Consider the following 11,749-nt stretch of genomic DNA (forward strand, 5'->3'; position numbering starts at 1 on the left):
GCACAGCATACTGACAATGTATTCCTATTTATTTCTAGTTTTAGATGATGCTTAGGAAATACTGCTGTTTCTTCAATATCCTCCAAAGACTGGAATGAAGAATAAAAACCACACAGAAGTGCCTTGGTGAATGTCAGTGAGGGACCATGAATGCGATGCATTAAATTTAGATGCTGTATCTTTCTAAACCTTAAGACAGAGTTGGTGACAATTTGTCATTTTAAGGCTGAACAAGGTAAGATTTCATGTTTGATAGACTAAGCACTCAAACATCATTTGTATAATAAAATCTTCATTCATCAACATCCTTCTGAAAACAATTGTCCTCCTAAGATTCACCTATATTTGAAATGAACCAGAAGACCTGGTGGTCTCCTGCTTCATACACAGAAACATATCTGCCTATGTGGATGCTGGAGCAGCAATGAAAGTGAAGTATACCTTTCTTAAACTGTATCTTTGCCCTTTTTAAAGTCCACTTTAAAATAAACATTCCATCCCAGCCCTACAGAAATAAAACAAACACCACATATTTTTCTCTGAAAACTGTTCTCAAAAGGTCAGTGTCCTGTCAAATCTGGTTTAGCTCTTGCTGAGATAGCTGATTTTTTTCTTTTTTTCTTCATTTTATCACAGAATGATATGCAGAGTTTGCTATAAAGTTAAGGCAAATGAGATCTTACTGTCATTTTCTGTGATCCAATATATTAACTATAAGATTTGGAAATTCTATTGCAATTGAATTGTCATAACCGCTCTTATTTTTAGTTTCTGCTCCAAGCTGCCCTTCTGGTACAAGTGCATTCACCACAAGAAATTGTATACTAAAATAAATGTTTCATGTTAAGATGAATCAGATTAGTTTGACCTAAAGCGCATATTACTAACATAGACCCACAGATCCTCTGAGCTTTGCAGTCTGCGTTCTGAGAAGAGGAAAAAGACAACAAAATATGTTGAGTATTTTCACAGACAAAACAGGGTTTATAAATACTGTTCCCTTTTAAAAAATCTTTTCAGATTTAATTTCAAAATCTGTTTTGGAAAATTAATTAAGTAAATCTAACTCAGCTTTGGATTGGGGGGAAATGGAAGTTGGCTAGACAAATACACATAAACTTTGCTTCCAATTTTTACTCAGTTCATTAAATTACAACCTTTATTTGGAGGAAGATTTTCTAATATAAAAGATTGTCTTAAGCTGTTGGGGTTTGGTTTTTTTTTTGTTTTGTTTTGTTTTGTTTTATTTTCTTTTGTCCCTATTTAGATTATTACTTGGAGGTAATAATACCGTATAGCACTATCTGTCTCTGAGAACACCCTGAACAACAGTAACAGGCTTATATTTCCCCAAATCACCTTTAGAGAAGCATTTAAGAAGTTTTCATCTAATAGAATGTCATATCAGAGCAAATTTAACAGCGCTGGTCTTGAAAATGTTTCAGTGGGTATATGGGAAACAAATAACGCACCCAGGAATGTTGTTAGAAAAGTTCTCCAGACTAGGAAGTCTTTTGCAAGATGCTTGTGACTGTCAAGGAGCACATCCATGATAATTTTGTGGCTGACTGCAGTAATGACAAATCCATTGACATGAAGGAACCTGGGAGGTGGGCAAAAAGAGATATCAAAGCGATTTTTTTCTCACTTGTATTTTCCAAACCTTCTTGCCACTTACCTTGGTGCATTAAATTTGGGCAAGATTTCATTAACCTGAAATCAGTACTCCACTGATGAGGAGAGCTTCCAAGAATTTACCACACGGACTCTCTTTTCAGTACCTTTTCTTGCCAGGGTTCTTATGTATAATTTCTTCTCATCATCTCCTGCTTCTCCCTTAACCTTGCCTTTGTCATCCTCAGGCATGACATAGTGCCTGGAACATCAGTAATCAGTGAAATAAGCCAGTTGACTCTGCACAGTATTTTCCTGTGACCAGCTTGCTTTAGCCACTCACATAGACCACTGAGTACTTCTAGACCAGATTTTGATTTATGGAAACACAACTTGAATTAGAAAGTACCGTTTGTAGCATAATTTTGGGTGCAATTATATTGCAGTGCCTGTACTCTGTGCAAACAATAGAAGCCAACTACCTACTCCTTGCCTCAGGATACCGGTACCATAGCAGTAAGGTGATCCACGTAGATAACACCCACGTTCAGGTTTCGCAGTGCATGCTGAGCCCTGTATTATCACAGCTATAGTACTGTCCCATGAGTCTGCTTCTTCAAAGGTAATTCCATCATGTCTTGACAAGAAATAGTCAATGACTGCAATGTAAGCTTCACCATCAATAATGAAGATACCACAACCAGGGATTTCTGTTGAGGTGCACAGAGTTTTAGGCATATCAGAGAGAATAACTGATGTCAGAGAGAACAGCTGCTCCTACAGGCCAAGAGAGGTGTAGAGAGGAATTTTAAAAAATGCCTCTATGAAATAAATATAAGAAAAATAATAATAAAAATGTGTCCTTTCATTCCTTTGGCACCAGGGTCACCTTCTTGGAGTCTGAAGGGCTTTAACAGGCAAACAACTAACCAGAAGACTGAATATTTAAATACAGTAGATGCTACTTCATATGGTTTTCTTATTTTGCAAGTTAATGCTATACTCTTTTCAGTTCAACTCCAGCTCTGAGCTTTTTAGGACTTTAAAGAGAGAGGACAATTAGTAGGAAGAAAATTGGCTTCTTGGTCTTTAAGGTATTTTTTTTTTTCTATTGCAATGTCTAGGGAAGGGGAAAAAAAGAGGGAAGGAGCTGAATTTTGACGAAAACCTGAATACTGAACAATATTTTCTTTGAAGACACTCTTGAAAATATGCTGCTGACTCTTCTACCCACTTTTTAACCCTATAAGTAGGTTAATACTCTGGAAGTTTAATGAAATTTCATACAAGATCATGTAATTTATTCCTCATACAGCACTTATATAAAAGAAAACACAATTTAAATTCCAGTTTTTGCAAGAGTGCCGCAATCAAAGTATTTATTAGATTACACAGTTGCAAACTATTCTAACCTATCATTTGCCACACTAGCTGATCTTTTATCGGTGTTGTGTTAATCTTTAGATGCTCATTAAAGCTTTAAGAGATTAGCAACAAAATGTTTACCTGTTCCAAACCCCATTCTCCTGAAAACTAGTAAAATTCAGTTGTCAAAAACATAGTAAGTCCAGAAAATCTGGGTCAATCCCCCACCTTTTTCCCTGAAGCAGTTTTCTAAAATCAAAGAGGAATTATCGTTTTTCTTTTCTTTCTCTTCCCATGGACTTATCTGTCTCTATAGCAAGATTGTTGCTCTCTGAAAAAAAACCAAACAAACACATCAGCTTTTGATGAAACACTGAAAGCAACTGTAACACTTTATTAGAAGTGTCAAGGATTTGTGTGATTCCTGTGCCTTTCTTTTCTGAGTCTTCTAAAGTTTAATTTTTTCGCCTCCCCAAATTGTCAGAAATTAGAATATGTCTGGAATTATTTCTTTACCCTTGTGACCTAGGTTAACATGCTGTTGAGACCACATTGTTTGTGAGAGCTTGTACTCAGTAAATCTTGTATTAAATTGTTCTTATTTCACTAAGAAAAATGCAGAAAATCAGTTCATAGATATGCCATCAGATTAGAAAAGGCCTGAGAGACAAATAGCATCTCTCTCAAATATTTTTAAAAATGAAGTTCATTCTTGATGGCTTTGAAAAAAAACACATTAGCAACTTTAAATATAAGATATTACTTTACCCCCCTTCTTCTCACTGCCCCAAAAAATCTCCGTTTTTCTAGACAACTAGAGACCCCAGCTGACCACAAAACCAATATTTCTCCATCCTTGGATTTTCTGATTTCTGAAATGCAGTGTAATAATCTTCCATTGAATCAATATTAGAAGTGAGGGAAAAATATCTGGAGAGGGTGGATCACATCCTTTCTCCTGCAGAAAGCAGTTCGGGCTCCACAACAGTCATATGGGACATGGCCTCTGTCAGCAGAGCTACAAGCCCAGGACACTGCCCAGGAGAGAGAAAGGTGTTACTGAATGTTTCTGGACATAACGTTGCATTACCTCCCCACCTGAGTGGCTTATGAATTTTAATGAATTTATTTTCATGGTTGGTGCTGGGGTATGGACTACCTTCTCCTTGTCTTTTACAAATAAGAAACATAAATGCTAAGGGCTTAGCTACATTATTTGATAGCAAGGCACAGCACCAAGCCTGCACAGGAAACCAGATGATGTTGCTGAACTGTTGTCTGCTTTGTATGAATTTGGGGTAATGTGATTCATTTCAGAACAGCTCTAATCTTCTCTCATGGGCTGAATAACCCAATGTTGGCTGGTGTACAGCATGCACTTCTACCATGTGTTTTAGTTTCATCAAGAGTTGATGCAGCTTGTGTGCTCCAACACCAGTCCATTACAGGACTCATACCTTGCTGAGTGGGAAAGATCAGAATATTTACTTCCAAACTGCCCTCCTCATCCAAATTTAAAAGCTATTGTATCCACTTCTTTTTCTTTACCCAAGTCAGTCCATAAAGATCCCTTTCATCATTATAGCTCTCATTCCACAGTGTAGGGAAAACAGTTAAATTGGTTTAAATAGAACAAAAAAAAATATTGAATTACCACTGAATTTGCAAAATATTCAGACTCTTATCTTAAAAAAGTTTCTTGGAAAAGACTTAAGAATATTTCTAAAGAGATTTTCAGCTCCATCTCAAGAACTGCAGTGAGTAGGAAGACTCCCCGTTGAAGTATAATAAGACGTGCTACCTTCTTGCTAAACAACTAGTTGAACTTCAACCATTTTTCTTACATACGACTGAAGAGCAACTTTTCCAAGTTTACTCATTACTGCTAAAATTACATTACATTATAATTATAGACCACCGCTTTTAAATGCAAAAGAAATCACTAAGTGGAACTTTAAAATTTAACTTTAATCAGTGTAAATTATTTTAAGCACAGCCTCAGTACAATTACTTTATGTATTCTTTATAATTCCACTTAGTATAATATCAAATCAAATAGCCTTGTAAATAGATTTAAGATGTGCTGCAAACAATGATGGCAACATTGCAATTATGTGGTGAAATTGTATTGCTTGGAACCTGGTATTACCTACAGCACACACAGAGGGAATTTCAGTCTGGTGTAGGTTTCTTTTGCTAATTAATGCCACATGAAAGAAGTTTTACCACTGACAGAGACTTTAATTTCTGCACAGATTGCTGTAGACCTACTTGTGAACTCTGTTAACTTTGACCTTGCACCATTCATGAGTTTAAGAAGAGATGAATTATTTTCCTATACCTCAGAAAACGCACTCCTCTTCCTACAAAGTAGGAAGTATGAAGGAGCACTGCACATCTTCACTGTAACTCTGAAGAAAATGTTACTCAGAAAGAGGTTTCAATATACATCCAGTACTGAGATCTTTTTCTTTGCCTCATCCAGTGAGTTGAGGAAAAGACTGAGGATATGAAGAAAGAAACCCAGCAGGTTGAATTCTTCATTATGTCTTTTTTCCTCACCAAAGATGCATACCATGTGCTTCCTCTGGGGCAGTGCAAAGGATGAATGAGACAGGCAGCCTTTGCCGTCACTCATGACATCTGATGATGGCCAACAGCCTATTCTGCAGGAGGACAGATATTATCTACTTACAGGAGGAAAATTCGGAACTACACAATCAGTGCTGGTAATCAGGCTGCTGTATTCAGGACAAAGCAGTGAAGAGCAAATGAACAGGCACATCCATACAGAGATCTGGAATCCAGTTTTAATGGATTGAACTACCTATTACCTTTAATAGGACATTGCAACACAAGAACCAAATTCACAAGTGACATAGTTAAGTTAAGGCCCATGAGAATCAAAGGAAATGCATCTGTTTTGGCAAGCAGTGAGCAGGTACAGAAAATTCTGTACTGTAACTAACTTAGCAAAGCAAAGCTCAAAAACTATTTTCAAATCTAATTGCTACCTGCAGTAAAAAGGAGGGACACTGTACAAATGAAAAGGACTGCAATTAAGAGTTTTTATACTCTGCTGTGTGCAGATTCAGGTCTTCTAGCTCCATTGTAACATAGCCACGAGAAGATTGTCTGTTAGGTATAGTGATTATTTATATGTGGTCCTGAGGAATAATTTTGCATATAGGAAGAAAAAGTGGACTCACATGTGGGAAGCTTAATGGGAATTTTTCCTGATATTTTGAGTCAAAAAGCTAAATAATATATGTTCTATGTATATTTTAAACACCAACAACGTAGAATTTGGGGGGTGGCTGGGGCAAAACTGTAGTTTGGTTTGGGTTTATTTGAGGCGATGCAGCAGATTCTGAGCCACACACTGTGATCTTCAGTAACTTTCTGATCAGATAGACAATTCACATCCATTGTACAGAAAGTAAACCACATTATAAAGCAAACAGTTACTATAGTAGAAATAGTAGCATAAATTATTTAAAACAAATCAATACCAAAGAAATCCTCTGCAACATTGCCTGGAAGCTTCAATGATGTGAAAAAATTGTGAATTATCTAAATTTCTTTCTCAATGTTCTGTAGATCCTGAGTCAATTCTTCCCACTTACTGACTTCCCTTATTTAGAAGGACTCAAAGTGCCATGTCTAGAGATTGCCGTCTCCAACTATATCCAGTTTACAGCACCACTAAATCTGCTCTGAACTTTTGAGATTTGGAGTCAGAAAGTGGCCTAAGGTTACCTCAAGAGTTAATGTTAACCACTCAGCAGTCACGACAGAAGCAAATTTTTGTCACGGTTGCCAAATTCAAAGTAGCAAGACTGAAAGGCTCCAATTATCATTCTCCATCTCCTAAAGCAACCAGTTCATTACCAAATTATTTATGATTCCAGCACTGGCTTTGAATTTTACTTTCAATCTGTGTACAACTTCAGTCTGCTTTTTCACATAGGAACTTTAGAAAAAATGTTTATTGACACTGTTTTCTTAAGTACTTTAAGATCTGACTTGCTGCAGCAAGCTGTACCACTTGCAATCTTCTTTGCTACTCTATGTATCCAGGAAAGCTCAAAATCACAAACCAATGTAAGAGACTCCATGAGTGTTTGTGAACTTTTTCATTAAGTCTTGATTTTTTAATAAACAAACTTACACAAGGGTAAAGTTTATCCAGCTTCTGGATAAAGGAATCTATAACTCTGTGTGAAAAGAATAAGATGCATTTTCAGTAAGCAAACAAGGATCCCATTCAATGCTGCCTGGGTCATGGTCAGCATCCACTTGCCTCTTTGTTAACTGCTGAAACAAAGTAACAGGATCTAGCCAGACAAGATCAAGAAATAAGTGAAACATCGCTGTTTCCATTTGTGTGCAAAATACATCCTAATTCAAACAGAGAATTAATGGAGAAATTTGATGAAGACCATAAGAAGTAAGATTTCTTGCAAACAAAGCCTGGAGGAAGGTTTATGCAATATAAAGTCAGGACAGTATTTGAGTTCCAAAGCAAAAGATGTGACAGCAAGTAAGTCCAGGGTCTTTTGTCTGAAGGAAGACAAAATTTCAGGAAGAAAAAAAAAAAAAAAAAAAAAAAAGAAACAACTGGAAGAGAAAAATGGTAGCAGTATTCTTATGAAAAAGTAAGGTAATAAAGTTTAAGAGAAAACTCATTCTCACAAGACAGCAAAAGAAATGATGAGTGAACATTGGAAATTTCAAGAAAGGTGATAAAATACAGGGAATAAGGAAAGCCAGTTATTAGAGAGTGATAATTGATGGCTCAGAGCTGAAAGGTAACATCTGACAGTGCTAATCAGTGCTGCATCAAATAAAAGACATGGAGAAAAAAGAGCTAAATATTCAGACTTATTCAGAAACAAAAAAATAAAAATAAAAAAATACAAAAAGTGGGTGGGCATGGTGATCAAGGAGGGGTAGATACGGGAAAGGCAAATAACAGTAAACTACAAACACATTCATAAAAAAAATATTAGAAAGATATAAAAGAAATTACTAGGAAAAGCAAATGAAAAGTATAAAGCTGCAGAGAAGCCAAAGGCTCAGTGAAGGATAAAAGATAGCTTGACCTAAATTAAAGGGAGAAGGGGAAAGAAGGTTTATGGTAAAACAGGATACAGTAGAAGGGAGTAAAATAGAAAAATAAGGGGCTGAAAATAAGATCTTAAAACAATGGACTTGAAAAGCCAAGTCTGTGAAAAAAATCAGCTCTCCATCTTCTATACAAGGTTCTTGACACGCTCAACAATCCATGTATCAAGAGCTGTTGAGGACTGGTATCACTGCAAGTGCACAGTGGAGGGTAGTTAGGGTGTCTGGATATTATTTCACTCTGGCTCCAAATCCTGGCTGAATGTCTCAGTATTATTTTGAGGTATGTATATTGGAGCGACCTTATCTGAAGTTTTGAGAAATGGAATTTTCTATCCAATATTAATAACACTAATCTGAGAAAAAATACGATGCCTGTACCTGTGCTATTACCTACCTGCACTGTGTTGTGCTGTTGTTATTAGCAACAATACCACAATATTTAGGGTAACGATGCAGCGAGATAATGAGTATAGAGAGAACAAAGAATTCTCTGTTTTTTTCCTACTGATTGTCTTCTAAGTTTTGTTTTTCTTTTTGATTTTCCCCTCTCTTAACTGGCATCGTGCTTCCATCTCATATAAGCAGTTTCATAAGTCACAAAAGTTTTTTCATTCTCCTTTTGTTAAAAAAGAAGGGGCAGGAGTCCTCACAACTTTCAGTGGAACAGAGATATAACAGATAGTTAAAAACAGAACCAGTGGAAAACATTTTAAAGGTTCTTTTTTGGAAAAAAAATAAAAATTCAATAGGACAGTGTGGACTCATTTGGCTTTAGATAAACATTTATTTTTTTTGTACTTTTATATAATTTCTAAGTGTAATCTTTACTATTTTAGCAACATTTTATGTTAAAAATACCAAACCAGATAAAATGTATTCTTAGTTTATGGATCAACATTTTTTATTTTAATTGCAATTAACATGTTTCCAAATTTTAGTGATTCTACCAAATGGAAAAGCCACTTCTGTGACCATACAGAGTTGAGAACATTTATACCTTTTATAAGCTGTATATTACATGGAAATTGTCTTTCCTCAGAGCATTATGTCTGAGTAATATGTTTATTGCTTCTTCTTGAGTGTTCTGAAGAATATCTGCATCACCCTCTGAATCATACAGCAACCAACATTTTTGCATTTTTCATCTTCTTGAAAAAGATTAAAAACTTGTAAACTTGCTCAAGAATATGAAGTAGTCTTGAACACACAAGGTATTTGTTTTTTAAAGCAAAACTTAAAGCAAACAACTTAGATAATTCTGCAAACAAATATTACTAAGTTTCAAATACACTTTTTGTTCCTATGCATTTAGAGGACATATGACATCCAATTGCAGATTCCACACCGTTCAGAGCTGTTTTGCTTGTTCATCTCTGCTTAACAAGTGGATCCCTCAGCATAAGAATTTCACAGGTGGTTGTTGGTTTGTTTTGGTTTGTTTTTTTTTTTTTTTGAGGGGGGGAAATTTTTGTTGTGGTTTGGGTTTTTGTCTATTTGTTTGTTTGTTTGTTTGTTTGTTTTTCAGGGTGAAAGAACCATCTGCATGATGCTTTAACTGTCAAAAAAGAATAAAAAAGAAATGAACCTCTAAAGATTCTAAACCAAAACTTCTGAACTGAAATATAACCCTAACTGAAAAATACAGCTAAAGAAGTCAAGTCAATGATTAACTTCCTTGAGAATATGCAGTCCTCTGTGTTTCCTAGAGAACTAATGAGTTGGAGAGTACGTGTTAATAACTTTTTACCACTGAGGTAAAGACATAAACATAGAAAAAAATGAAGCGTGAACAGTCAACCTTGTAGGGAAGTATACAATTAAGTTACGACTGATAACAATATTGGGATAGAAAAACAAATGGAGGTCTAATACTTTATTTCTCTATTTGCAGTTTTGAAGTGGGTCTGTAATCCATTTGCTTTTGCAAGAACGGAGTGAAGCTGAGGGCTCTTGTCATGAGCTGAGCGGTCTAACTGGTCCCTGTCTAACTCTATTCTGCCCTCGTTTATTGCTAGCCTGCTCTATTTTCTAGTCACTCCCAGTGGGCCAACAGGTGCATGAGGCATGGTTTGGTAACGAATTATATAAGCAAGCGGCCTGCATGCTGTTGTTTATCTCTAACTCAGGGACAGCATGCAGTTTCAGAGGGCTTTCAGCATTCTGCTGGGAGGCAAGGAACAGCAACAAAAACAAGAGCTGCCCTTTGACTCTCCCTTTCCCATCTCTCAACACTATCTTCTGCAGGGACCGGCACATCATACACGAACATTCTTTTACCAAAAAATCACTTCTTGTACACCTTAACATTTCTGGGGCAGTCAGGCAAATGATAATATTTAGAGAATGATCCAGTATCTAAAATATCTTGTGCACTTCTCATATAACTGAATTTCATTAGGACAAAGATGACTTTTATAAAAGACAAAAGATTGCATAGGCCAGCAAAGGACTTTTACAGCATCCTAAATTTGTATGTTGCCTTAAGTCACTGTTCACCATACAAATCCATCCTTTTCTGTTACATTGGCTTCGTATGTTTCAACTGCTATGAAGACAATGCTTAGGACACGATTATTAAAACTTTTAAATAGTTCATCTGGGAAGTGTGAACAACCCCATCCATTTCAGTAGCTATGACTGAATTTAGAATATGACTGTTTTAATTACCAGTGTTGTTAACTCTTCCACTGCTGACTACTACAAATCCTTTCTCTAGTCTCTTCCCCAACTGAAAAAAATACAGCTGTCCTTATCAAGCTGTCAAATCCTTTGAGCTGTATTAATATAAAGGCAGGAGGGTGTGTGTGTGTGTGTGTGTGTGTGTTCAAAATTTGCATTCTGTAAATGCTTACTGGAAAGAGGTTACCTTTTCAAAACAGAATAGAAACTATACAAATAAATTCTGGATCAGAATAACTGGATAATTCCAGAAGACACTGACCTACTTTCAGACATCTATAGAATTAAAAGGGCAAAATTAATTATAGTATAGTATAATGATTTATATTATTTTTACTGTCACTAAGGAACCTAAACAATATTGGAGTCTGGTTTTGCTACTTGGAACCTAAACAATGTTCGAGTCTGGTTTTGCTACTTTTTCACACACACAAAAGCTAAATTTCCAAAGAAAGAGCTTTGCTCAAGTCGAAACAGGAATAGTATGAGAAAGTGACATTTTCTATTCTATCGGAGTCTGGTGTTGAACAAGGAAACTAGGTTATTGCCAAATACAATTTTTGCGAGCAGAAGATAAAAGGGGTGTGGGAGAGAATGAAATACCTTTTGCTGCTGTGGGATAAAGTACATTTGATTGGTTTGTTTCTGTTGCGTTAACAAGACTGGTACAGTATCTGAGGCTCCTTATGAAGTGATAAATGTTATCCCCCCCTCCCTTGTGGAAAAAAAATAATTAAATTTCTGTCTCTTCCATGTCAGCACACCACTGTTGCTCCTTTGCATTGCAGCACACAAAGTAGCCAGCGATCACTGAACCTCCCCAACGAGATTCACTGCAGTAACCCTTCAGTGTAACAATTAGCTTTACCTACAGATATGGGTTTTGTTTTCCTTTTTCTTTCTTTCAAAAGCATTATCAGTCTATTTCAGATGACTTTCATTTATTGCCCAAAAATGAAAG

This window comes from Vanellus vanellus (genome assembly GCF_965231255.1).
Source record: "Vanellus vanellus genome assembly, chromosome: Z".
Taxonomy (NCBI): domain Eukaryota; kingdom Metazoa; phylum Chordata; class Aves; order Charadriiformes; family Charadriidae; genus Vanellus; species Vanellus vanellus.